A 13,822-nucleotide genomic window follows, 5' to 3' on the forward strand; every position below is an offset into this window, starting at 1 on the left:
ATGTGTTTTGGAGCTGCCAGCGTATGATGCATTTGATGCTTTACCTTAATGCACCTCTGCAGATTCAGCAAGTACCTGAGGGTGAAGCAACCAGGATGAGACTGCGACAAAGCAGATTGGGTAGTCGTACCTGCAAAGCCACACAACACACCCACAGGAGGAAGACAATCCTGCATTCACGACCATCTGCATATCGCACGACGCACACTTTCAACAGACGGGACGAGACCACAGCTGATATCTTCGTCCCGGCGTTTGTGCACACCTAGCCAGAAATGGCGTCTCCCGCTCACTGTACTGTTCAGCCACAACACTTAAAATCTCGGTCTTCATTAAACAAGACAACAGCTCATTGTGGCCGTTGCCATGACAACAGGCCCTTCTATTTTTAAGCCGTGCCACTAATCAATTCCTGTTCTGCTGTCGCCCGAGGGAGGGAGGGGCGGTTCAGGAGGAGGGTGGGGGCAGTAGCAGGGGGCAAAGGGGAGGAAGTGTGTGGGGGAGTGAGGCTGAAGACAAAGAGACCAAATAAAGACAGCAACAAAATCCTTAAGACACCGAAAGAAGGTGGTAGACGCACCAGCGGTTAAAACGGGCCTACAGTGAGGAAATGTGCCTCGAACGCAAAGCGGGTTTCCTCCTCGATTAGACCTGTGAGGAACAGTGCTAACCAGAGGCCCGAGATAGTACGCAGGTACAGAAACCACACAGAGCTGCAAACACGTGCAGGAAATACAGAACGAAACTGAACTTCAACTCTCGGTCGAACCTCGAGACTCTGATCCAGAACGCATCGACCAGTAGGGGATCGTTTCTCTTGGACGTGACGGGCCCGGTTCCCTTTCTGCTGCTGCTCCTCTTCCTCAGAAATCCCCACACACAAACTTCAGCTCAAATACGTAGAGAGTGAGGAAAAACCCTCAACAGGAGGTTTTCTAACAGAGGCGGCGACTGTAGAGAAACGTCTGAATAAAGCTACAGGCCTATTTATACAAGATACAGACAGACTTCAAGGTTAAGGAGGAACACAATCTAATGCTCATGCCAGAAGAGAGAAAATACACAAAGAGAAGAAACGTGGATGGATATTTATATCCAAAAAAAAAAAAAAAAAAAAGCAGCACTAAAGGAGATGAATCGCTCTGATATTCCTAAGAGGCTGAACGAGTATTTGAAAGATGGTCACAATATAATAACGCAAAACCATTATGAGAGAGAAACACATTGCCCTTGTTTTTATGCCGGTCAGGAAGATCATTTAATTTTTACGGGAGAACGGGGCAAGTCGTCACACTTTTTTGAATATTTCTAGAGGTATGCTCATTTTTAAAAAGTCAATCTCTGTATTGATTCTTGGCTACGAAAAGCTATTGAATATTCCTATCGTTACTGCACAGGAAAAAATACTTTTTTCATATAATACACACTGACTCCATGACCCAACAGTTGTCACAATGCCATTAAACAGCCTATTAAAAGGCGTTCTTAAATTAAATAAATGCAAAATACATAAAATTGAATACAATCAAATGTAAAAAGCAACCTATTAAAATATCAAACCATTGTTTTGGAATTTGATATTGATATTTAGACAAGAATGATAATTAATAAATAGTATATATTTATGACATTGAAAATATGACAACTTGCTGCCCAACCTGATTTTAAGAAACCGTACCGTTATCCTGACAACACAAATCTGATGTCATTATATAGTTGACCCTTGTATGTCAGTCTGCTTTTATTATGTTCACCAACATGTTTGAAACTATTTGCATACATAACCACAGCTAAAAAATAAAAACACACACATTTGTGTAATTGGACTTCTGACTCCACAACCTTTTGCAACTGGAGAACGAATGAGCAAAAGTGTACCCTAATTCTGAAGCCTGCATTCATTATTGTGACTAAGGTAGATAATTATGCAAAAAAAAAAAAAAATCATCTTTCCAATAATCATATTTCAGAACAGAAGTCGTGCAGCTTGATTTGCCTGGTTGTGCTTTTATGGGTATGAGAAATCCTTGTAGCATGCATAAATGCATAACATGTTTGTTTAAAGCATTGCCGACTGAACTGATGTCATTCTCGGTGAGAATTAGTTTCCTGCTCCTTTAAAAAACAAAAAACAAAAAAAAAAACGGAGTTACAATATCTTTTTTTTTCACCCAGGGTACCCAGTGGAGTCAAAATGCGAGAGAGCCAGTCTAAGCCGGTTTGTAACCTCAGGGTATGGAATTATCTCTTAATATGTAGCCGTTAGTGGTCAGGACGTCACACGAACACAGAGAGAAAGAGAGAGAGAGAAAGAAAGAGAAAGACAGAACGAAAAAAGACAAAAAAGGAGGGGGCCAAAGGGGGCAGTAAGAGGAAAATGTACTTCTTATGAGACGCTGAATCTAAAATCTGGCACCTTGTCAAGACGGCTCATTGCGGAACTTCAGACCACAGGGTGGGGCATACGTTGTTTAAACAAAAAGAAAAAAAAAAGGGAAAATGCTGGAACGTGAGCCATCTGGAGAAAGCGAGGTAGCAAAAAGATCTTAAAATGGGGTTGAATTGGGAAGGAGGCAGGGAGGACAGTCGGACGGTTAAAAAAAGCCGCCTTATTCAAATCAATCGCATGCAAAACACTAACAAAAAAAGAAAAATACACCAATATCCCCTAATACACAATCCGTGCACACTGCCTTTACACACACCGACATGACCAGTGCTTTATCAAGTCGAGATAAAATCTGCGGAGGCTCCCTTCTGACGCTCAAAGTAATGGCACACAGACATACACTCGGGGAAAACACGATTTCCACCAAGGAACCGGCCCTCTGGAAAAGCAGATAGGCCTGGAGAGACGAGTGTGTTGAGTGTGTGGAGTGCGCACAGGACCAAAACTTCAAGAAAACCCAGATTCCCGAGTTTGCACGAGCTCCATCCTCTATACTGGCTGAAGAGAGGCAACAGAATGACCCAAGAAACAAAGGCCTGTGGCTGAATGGAGGGATATGGAGAGGATGCTTAAATGTGCAAAGGTTCAATTTGTTAATCTGCTAAACACAGTAATAAGACAAAGAGGCATTCGTGGAGGGATTATGGGAATTGAATCTTGCGGTTGCGCATGTACAGAGAATCAGCTATAATTCTTATCAAGGTTAACTACAACAGGTACAGCAGCTTTCACAGATTTCCTCGAAGGCGCTGGCTGTGATGTTATATTTATACATTTTAGTTAGCCGTAATAGTCAGCCTATTGATGCAACAATAATATCATGCTAAAAGCTAACTTTAACCCAGTAAAGAGGTCTTAGATTGTTACTGTGATCGTCTGTTTTGATTTCCTTTATTTCATGTATATCAGGGATATTTAACCTCTGTTTTTTGTACATTTGTTCAATGAAACGTTTGTCTTATCAGAAAACTGATGATATGTCCTAGATGATATGAGGGTACAAACATCAAGTACCAGGATAGATCAGTGTTAAGTATTACTATTGCAGTATTTATAAAAAAAATGTATTCGTTTTTTTTATTATTTTAGTTAAAGTTAATATTTTGGTTATGTATATAATTTGTTTGTTTTTGTAATATTTCTATTTAGCTTTAATTTTGTTTCGATTACAGTTTTAGTCATTTTAGTTCTTTAATGTATTCATTTCAGTTAGTTATCAAGGAAACGTTTCTAATTTATTTATCTAATAAATATTTCCATCTAATATACTTTATTTTAGCCTATTTGTTAAATGGACTAAATACGGAAGAAAAAGCAGTCAACAAGCCAATACATCAATTAGATTTAAAAAAGCATCCCAGGTGAAATCAATGCGTTTAATTAACGAAAACTATTTTTTAATAGTTTTTGTTTTAGTTGAGAATAACCACACTGGGACAGATACCTGAAACCAGTTGCTACAAACCCCTTAAGTTTGAAAAACATTTAAGATAATACACTTCAAGTGGTTTTCCTGACTTAAAGAGACAGTACACACAAAAATGAATGACTCTTCCTGTGGAACAGAATGTTTTAACTGCTCTTGTCCACACAATGAAAGTCAATGGGGTCCAATAATGCTTTCTGGACCCCATTGACTTTCAATGTATCAATGGACAACAAAAACATTTTTTTTTTTATATATATAAATCTTATTTTGTGTTCTGCAGAAGAAAGTCTTACGTATTTTGGATAAACATGATGGTGAGTAGAAATAATGACAGACGTTTGTCCCATTAAGGGCTATGTTGCAACTGGACACAGGTGTTGGTTGACGACGTCAAGATAATAAAATATTTTTTTTTTACGACAGTCAAAATAAAAACAACATTTCTAAGACTACTTTAGCTTAAATAAATGATGCAACGCCATGCACAATGTCAGGTCCATCAACTTTAATAGATAAACTAGCCCCCAGGCCATGAAAACTAAGATGGTTCTACAGAGAAATGCTTCGGATGGGTTCCGCTTGCTCTTTCATCTTGCGCTGAATTAAGTGTTCCAGCAGTCCTTCGATCAGCTCAACCCATCACACAGCTCTCTCGCTCCTGAACCGAGTGCAGCCGGAGAACCTTGCGCTGCAAGGGCCACCTATCTAGGGACTCTACATACCTCCCTCTGTAATCACAAAACGCCAGGTCTATGCGCTTCATATTCACTCACAGCTTCCGTCTCGCTACAATGTAATACATTGCGAAATGATGAAAACAGCTTGGCCTGAATCAATACTTTTAAATTTTTCAACCAGAGCCAATACCTGGACCCACTGCAATTAATGCAGTCCACACCTCATCTTCAGAGAAATCCCACTTGAGAGACGTCGAGCAAATTAACAACAATCCGGAGCGCTCGTGACGGCCAAGACTCGTGAAGCTTGAAAAACTCATCTATTTCACGATTGGGATGGTCAGACACCCTCCACGAGGGAAAAGGAGAGGAAAAAAAGAACGACAACATTCTGAATCCTAAACCTAGAAACATCTTCGTCTCCAGTCGGACTCATACTCGCTCTTCACATACACACATTCTTCAAAAATCAACGTAAGAGGGCCGTCATGTCATTTCTTGCTGCTGTTTATCCAGCTAAAGCATCAGGGAGGCCCTCTAATTAAACTTCACAGGAAGCCATTCATCTGGGCTGATTGTTTCTGCGTGGGGTTTAATAAGCCTTGCATGAGGCCCGCAGAACGCAGCCTCCCCATTCAGGTGTTAACAAGACCGGCGCACCAACATACATGCAACGCATTACAGTCGACTGAAACATTCCCTCTCTGTACCTTCTCGCTGTGCCCACCTAAGATCTCACAACTAAAATGGTGGAGAATAATTAATCAGCAACTGACAGAGCAGAGCGGAAAAGGCTCAGGAGTCAAAGGTCCCTTGCTGTGCAACCGTCGACCACCAAAGGGTTTCAAGATACCTCTAAAACATAGACAGGATCATTCGGGAAAACAAACAGCGATTCTTCAATGAAATGGAGGCTGACATCTTGCCTAGATTGGTTTAAAAATCTGTGATTTTAGCTTGACCATACGGACCTCTTCAACTTTATGAGGAAAAATCATGACAGTCTGATCTATACAGATTATTTCAAGTGGTTCTAATTTGAAATGGACCTTCTAAAGATTTAAAATCATAAAATTAAAAACTTAAAATCATTTACTCACCCTCCAAAGTCCAACCCATTGTTATTTTAGTATTATAGTGTATTAAAAAAAATTTCATTAAGGTTTAAGTTTTTTTCATCTAATATTTATATTTTATTTCAATTAACAAAAAATGATTTTAATAGTTTTAAATAACAACATGACTTTGACTTTCTTATGCAGAACATAAAAGATAGTTTGAAGAATGTTTCAGTGTTTTGGTTTTTTGTTTGAAAGTCAATGGTGTCTAATGATGTCTTGGACCCCATTGACTTTCATTGTGTGGAAAAAACAGTTGAAACCATCTCTAAAACTATCTTCTTTTGCTTTCGGCAGAAAGAGGTTTGGAACCACATGAGGGTGAGTAAATAATGACAATTTTAATTTCTGAGTGAACTTATCCCCTTCACCTATACTACCGAACATTGACACAGATTGGCATCACGTCCCAAAACAGTTTGACATACTTTTCTTTTTGTTTGTACTTCTTTCACTGATCTAGATTTATCAAATTTATTAACATCCGTAACAATTAGTAGCATGTACAAGCAACCGAAAAGACTTCTCACCCTCAAAGGATTTTCACTTGGGAAGATTTTTAAATAAACTTAATGTTTCTGATTAAGGGGTAATTATGCTGATTTCTTTCTTTTCAAAACATTCATGTCTCAATTTTACATAACTATGGATCATGAAATGAGCACTGATTTTGAGTCGGGATGAATCAGACCTGCTCTAGTCAATAAAAAGGGAAGACATGGTTGGCTGACTTTTATCAAAGACAAATAACTAGTATGAACACCACTTGTCACAAATTTAACCATAAGGAAACCATTTAGCTCAAATACTGAATGACCAGTGAATATGGATAAATCATAAACCACACAATTATTATCGATTATTAGAAACGTATGGCATGTTCTTAAGATTTGTAACCTTGTAACTACACTTCAAACCGCAAATCAAGTACAATCAAAAACATTCCTGCGAGTATCTGATTCATTTCTCTATGACGTCAATGGGAAGGTCTGAGGTAATGATGTTGTTTATTACGATTTATCAAGCCAAAAGTCATGTGGTCATATTGTTTCCTAGACGCATAAGCCTTATCTGGGGAAAGGGCACGCAGCAGCCCCTAGCTTACCCAAGAGCAAATTAATCAAACCTTTTGGACCTGACAGGTTGGTCCTGAGGGTCTTTTTTAAACCCACAATCACACAAAACCAAAAATCTACTGGACGTGGGCATCCTCTTCTCTTTTATACCGGCTTTAAAGCAACACTACAGACACTGAAGGTGCATTGAAGGGTAGGGGATCAATGGGAGGACATGTAAGTGTCAATGCCCCATTCTTGTCTCTCAGGACTGTCGCAGTGAGGGTTCGTTTTACAAAACTAGCACAACTTTGGTCCACATCATCATATTGCACAGCCGTAAATCTCATGGCGCATGTTTACAGTGCAGGTCGTTTTGTTGTGTCTACTCAAAGCGTTTGCCAAAGGGACACTGCTAATTCTAAACACTACCTTTTCTGACCATTCAGTAGTCCTGAAACCCAGCCAAGTCAAGTCCTCTTTCTGATCCAAGAGTCAATATGCAGTTCTAAATGTGATTTCCCTATCAAACGTCTTCAATAGCATGGTCTCTTCTTTCAGATGAACTCATCATGATTGCACATCTGATCGAACACACAGTTACCTGAATATTGAGAGTCTTGAATTTAGGTTGTCAATAGTAATTTGGCACTTAAAGGTGCTCTACGTAACTTTTAGCGGCCTCTAGTGGTGATGTTTCGGATTGCAACCAAATTTTACAAGAGCGCTCGTGCTCGAACTCATAGACAATACCGTCTATTACGCAAATATCTTGGCGAATACTTGACGGATTCGGCGAGCACCGAGCTCGTTGGGACCATCTAGTCGAGCTGAAAAGAACCATATAAGTTCCATAGTTTTTGGTGGTGTTTTCGCGGAGATATTAGCAGAAAACCATCGGGCGCGCTGCAAAATTGCGGACGCCGGTGACGTCACGATCTCAAAAGAAAATCGCTCGTATCTCTGGAACGCAAAGACCCAGAGAGCTCAAATTCGGGGGAGGAGGTCCCAGGGGAACCCTTCAACCCCTCGGGGATGCCCCCTACCGGATCGCCGTTCGCTGGGACCCCCGATTTCGAACGGCTATAACTCGGGGAGCCGGGCGAGTTGGACCTCGGGGGTGGGCTCGTTCGAAAGGCCCCGTCCAGCACTACGAACGATTAGAGTCTTGGGAATATTGATCAAAGATTGACTGAGATATAAGCCGAAAAACGTGCGCCTTTAACCGGACGTAACTCCCTGACCGTCTACAATAGACTGTATATAAGGAGAGAGGCTCGGGAGCGCGCATGCACGTCACATCCGTTGGATTTCGCGGTAAATCTGACCCAGAGACTTCACATAGAAATAGGAATACTGGCCTTCAGAGGTAATAGCAAAACTCGACAAGTGGATCATTTTAATGTGTGATTACAACCCCTTCACACACAGGCAATAAAAAAAAGGATTCATTTTAGTAGAAAAGTTACATAGAGCAGCTTTAAAAGTTCAAGTTCAGCCAAATATGAAATCATTATCTATTCTCATGTGACTTTCTTTCTTCTACAGAACACAAAAGAAGATATTCTGAAGAATGCTTAAAATCCCATTCAACGTTGTTTTGGACCACATTGACTTTCATTATATATATTTTTTAAGAAGAAAGTCAAACAGATTTTTGAACGACATAATGGTGAGCAAAGCTAATTCTTGGGTGACTTATCTCTTTAACACAGCACAAGTCTTTAACCTTGAATCATGAACCGCTAACAAATATGCATTAGTATAGGCTTATATTTATTGGGAAAATCCAAGCATTCAGCGTGGAAATGCCAATGTTGTGCTGAAGCACCGGAATGAACATGAGATCTGGGATGAAGCAGGTCTAAGCAGAACAGGTACTCAAACAGGTACCTCTAAACCGTGACAGATCTATGATGAAATCTACATTGATAACTTGAGCTTAAGAGTCTTTGCTCAGCTCAGTGTATTCCATCTTATCATCTGGCACCGCACTTCACAGGTTTCCTTGGCTTAACAAAACCAGACAGTCACTAGCAATAAGGTGCCCATGCACCATGGAAATTAAAGAGAACAAACAGCATAAAATCCTTTCACAGGCGATGGCCATAAGCTCGGGTGCACCGACTACAGTGATGAATGGCGCAGAAAAGGTAGAAAAATAAATACCAAGCTGCCAAGTATCTTCCGCCTGAGGGGGAGGAGGGGGAACAGTCCACACAAAATGCCTTTGAGCAAAACAGTCAATAAGAACATTGTTTGGACCCCTCTTGAGGATGTAATACTAGTGGGGCGCCCCTCACAGTATGCAGCACAGCAGCCTTTAAAAAAAAAAAAAATTAGCAGAAAACACTCCAAATGGCGCTCATTAGATGTGCTACTTGCTAAAAAAAAAATTTTCCTTCACATTTCTTTTGTTTACACGGATATCTTGCATCAGACATTAGTATGATTTCACTACGGTAATTCTAAGAGAAGTGCATGTTCAGTGACATCTGAGCAGACCTTTCTCTCCGCACAATAAGTATAAATGGCTTTAATAACAGTGTGTGGAGAGCTTTTTCTCTGTGACTTGTCAAACTGGGAAATTTTTATATGCTATAAAAATATCAAGAAGTACATAAGCCTTTGCGTTAGTTGCTTAAGAAATTCCTTGAACGTAAAAAGGTGCACTCGGTAAGTTGTTTACATTTTGCTGGCTCTCATTTAGTGGTTTTAAACTTTATGCTGACACCTATTTGTGTGGATGTATGACGTTTATACCCAAGCTGTCGATTTTATTTTGTTTGTTTTTGTGTCTTTCTCCATCATTTACTATTTACGATATACAATCCATAACTGTCATTCTTGAATTCAAACTCATTCGGTTTGTTATGTCATGTCTAATATTAGTAGTAGTAACTCTCACTTTTTCACCAGCCTTGGTTCTGAAAGTATTTTCCCATTCATATTTTTCCATATGGGGTTTTAAAGTGTTCGTTAAAAGGTTATAAGCCATGAACCAAAACCAACCCGCTACGAGGTAAATCACCACATTACAAACTTTGATTTGAAGCAAAAAAGTATTTGAAAATAGGACAAAAAGACAAACAGCTTTAATTAATTACTAATCCCACAAAGCATTGCGAATGACAAACAAAATAAAAGAGAAGGATAAATATAAAACTACTGATTTAAAGATGTTGATTTTGTATATATGGAACAACATATCCTAGGTTTATTTCAAAATATAAAAGTAATATTTAAGTAGTTTGAGAGTGCAGGCAAGGTGACTGACTATTACATCATTCACAGTGCTTCATGGGAGTGGGCGGGCTCTAAGGAGCGCTTTTGGTGTGATTTCCTTGCAAAATATTATTTTAAAAAATAAGTCGAAATAATGCAGACTGATTGCTGAAAGCATACCATTCAATAACAAACATGTAACTCACAGCAGGTCTGTTTTTAAAGGCGTATTGTTTAAGTTATCATTAAAAATCAATTTCCCTATGGAGAAAATGAATGGGATTTCGGTGACAAATCATGTCCTCCTGGAAATCGGGTCTATGTTAGGACCCAAAGCAATCCCATTGGCTCAAATTACTTTTAATATGCACTCTTTAGCGCTGGATTACAATTCCTAAAAAAGTCATGTTATGATAAATTCTGATTGATACAACGACCATTAATGTCTGTATTAGTTAGCTTATGTACTAGCATAGTATACAGATACCCGGTTAGCCTGATAGCTTAGTTTATCCACATATTTGCACATGCCCTAAATGTATTCACAATCATCTTTAATGTAATTAAGTGTTAAATTAAGTGTTACATGTCCAATTATTTCAGTTATAAAAAGAATAATGATGTTCACTTATTCACCTAACAGGCTATTATGATTTTATTTATTAACAGTTTATCAAGTGAAAGACACATTCAATTTGTTTAATTATGCAATGTAGAGTAACCCATACATGTTTTAAATTAATATTGTTTGTATGTGCTTAGTATAACCATTAACCGATAGAGCCCCGATTTTGCGGGAGGACCCGATTTGTCAGAACACCAGTACCGACTGTTGCACTTTATTGCATGACACAGCAGGTCATGTGACCTCAACATGGCAGCACCCATGATTGGGCGACCCTCTCCATGTAGTACACATTTCAAACTTTTTTAGCAAAAGATTACTGAGTGCACGTTTAAAAGACTTTAGAGTGGTAGGAAAATTATAATTTGCCCAAATAGTGGAATTATCTGTCAAGTGCATTTTTACTTAAAATGTAACAAAAGTAAAAAGTCTCCACAAACAACTGTCATGTAGATAGCTACTAAATGCATGCATATGAAAAATTCTTGAGGGGCCAAACTCTGCCAAATCAGATTGCTAGAGTAAGCCTCTGACTATATAAAGCCTATAAAGTAAACCATGTCTCACTTTGGACTTGTCTGCAGAGAACGAACAACAGAGCGCATATATATATCATTGATCAGAGTTTCTATCTAAACGTCATCTCCCCCGATTATCAGTGACTCCCTGTTGGCTTCGATCAATACCTGCATTCACGCTGGAATCAGATTTCACTCTTACGTCTGTCAAGTGTTGGGCAGCCATTTGCGTGCATATGGAGCAAGTTGAGAGAACGTCCTCACTTACGTAAATGGCTGATGCATTTTCGACATCTTTTTTTTCCCTAATTGTACAGGCTCACCGTACACTATCCGTGTGCCCTCGGCACAGTAGAGAGAAACCCCGCTCCACAGAACAGCCCTAAAACACTCACTAAACAGCCCGTTTGAGATGATATCGTAGGAATACGAGCGTTAGATAGATTTAGATGGTGCTGTGTGTGTGTGTGTATTGGGCTTTTTCATTGTGTCTGAGCTGCTACTGCACTACTGTAGCCACAGCCGGGAGGACGCGAGGCTTTCTCCGCCAATCTGGGTTAACCCCTAGAGACACCAGATGAAACAATGAACGCCGTTTCACACATTTAAAATGCCGCTTTGGCCAATAAACTTGTCAAAGTTACTGGCTAAACATGACGGGCTTTTCGCGGAATCGCTCTTGAAATCGCCGCTCGATGTGCGATACGCCACGGCGCAATCCCGAGCTCATTTTAATGGTATTAGCCAGCTACTTTGAACTGCTGCGTGTTCCACGCAAAATCCGCTATGCTATTGTCTGGCTTGGTTAGCAGACTCCCTCAAAGGCATTTTTAACCGTTAAGCCCATTCAATAACAGCATATGACGGTTGATTCGTGTGGCAGCTACGATTATAAACCATATCGCTCGCTAATTCCCCAATCCGATCCGATACCGGCTAGGCCGCGCGTGAATCCCCGGACTCACCTGACTCGCCTTTACCCTTCAGGTTCCTCTGGCTCCGGGTTCACTCTCCGATCCTGAAGCGCTGCTGTAGCTCTTCACGACCAGTCCCCGGCACCGGCAGGCAACACAAAAGCGCTGATTGGGCCTCGGCGAGCGCTCATCCCCTTGGTCTCTGCCCAGACAGACGGGTTATTGGTCGGCGGCTGTGTCGGAGACGCGCCCCTATTAAGGTGTATGTTGTTGTCTGTGTCTGGAGGGGAGGGGACAAGAAGCTCTGAAATGATGGGAACTAAATGGGTTGTTATGCGCGTCGTGTCGGCAGCACAAGGCGAGCTTACTACACTGACAGATAAATTGTGGACAGCCATATTAACTCCGTCTTCTTTCCGATCGACTGGAGCATTTTGAGGAACATTGTGGTGGGAAACCGCCGCGATTCCACACAACATTTGGACATTCTTCCAGCCGTTTCCCAAAAACTTACAGACCAACAAAACAGACTGCACTTTTTCGCAATGACAGATATGTGGTTTTAGAGGCCGCATAGGTGGACTGGAGTGAATCCTACGAAATGTCATCCTGCCATTGTGTGAAGCACCAAGGGTTAGGATTTTTTTTTTTTTTTTTTTTTTACAAATTAGGCTGTTGTTCAGATCTGGATTATTTCGCAGGGACTGATATGCCTATATCTAATGCAGCCATAAATGATAATACAAAAAAAAAGCGAGTTTATGATTTTTTTTAAGTTTAAGCTGTTTCGATGTCAATTACAATACATATTGGTTCTGTTCATCGAGGATCAAAATCATTGTAGACTGCGTTGGCTTGATAAGTGCATATTTGTAAACATATCAAATAGCCTATGTATGGGAGCCTATTTAATGTTGATTTTCATTGAAGATGTCCATTTCAGAACAGTGAGTGTAACATGGCAAACAAGTCCATTTACAATTTGTTTCCGTTCATAATAGATTAAATGTAATTATACATATGAAAAATAAATAATAAATAAATACATTTTATGCAAAATAATTGAATTGAGGTTGTTTAACCTGGGGCAAGCTTAATTATCTTACAAGTGCATTTTTACTTAAAATGGTGTGAAATTCATTTAACATGACATCCTGAAAATTATCATAATTTGTGCCAAAAAAAAAAAAGAGTAACTCTCTTTTCACAAACTAGCTTCTAATTGCATGTGGGGGAAAAGTAAGGGTCAAAATTATTGTAGACTGCTTTGTTTTGATGAGTGTATAATTGTAAACAAATCAAATATATAGGCTATATTCTATGGTATTCAGTGTTGAATTTCATTGAATTTTAGAACAGTGAGTGTAACATGGCAAACAAAGAATGATATCTCTGCAGAAACAATTATGCATGTACATTTACATGGACAGTCCTCTATAGCATGTCTCATGCTCAAATAGTAATGTCCCCAACAGGGCTCAAACCTGCAACCTTTTGGTGACCAGCCCGTTTTTTTTCTTCTCCACAGTGCCACCACCACCACAACACATCCAAAAAAAGACAAGTTAAATGTCAATGCAATGCAATAGCCTACTTCTGTTAATTTGATAGGCAAACATTTTTGCATACAAAACATCTATTTGATCAAATTTGTCAGGAATGGAATGAAGATAATCTGACTCAGTTCTGGTGACAACTGTGGGATTTGCAGTAATACACTGCCAATCACAATGAACATTATTAAAAATATAGCCTAAATATCTGTAAAATCTTATAAAATCTCAATATGTAAATGACTTATCTTGCAAATGC

At 39.6% G+C, this 13,822-nt stretch overlaps 1 protein-coding gene across 1 annotated transcript in view; it reads right to left on the reverse strand.

Moving 5' to 3' along the window:
- The window catches only part of gatad2b (GATA zinc finger domain containing 2B), a 45,003-nt gene extending 32,698 nt beyond the window's left edge, over positions 1-12,305 (reverse strand). The window contains exon 1 of the mRNA XM_056249651.1: positions 12,062-12,305. The gene's annotated coding sequence lies outside the window, so the exon portion shown is untranslated. The remainder of the gene's footprint in view (positions 1-12,061) is intronic.
- Between the last annotated feature and the right edge of the window lie 1,517 nt (positions 12,306-13,822).

This window comes from Rhinichthys klamathensis, unplaced genomic scaffold (assembly GCF_029890125.1).
Source record: "Rhinichthys klamathensis goyatoka isolate OS25496 unplaced genomic scaffold, OSU_Roscu_1.1 h1tg000060l_1, whole genome shotgun sequence".
Classification (NCBI taxonomy): Eukaryota; Metazoa; Chordata; class Actinopteri; order Cypriniformes; family Leuciscidae; genus Rhinichthys; species Rhinichthys klamathensis.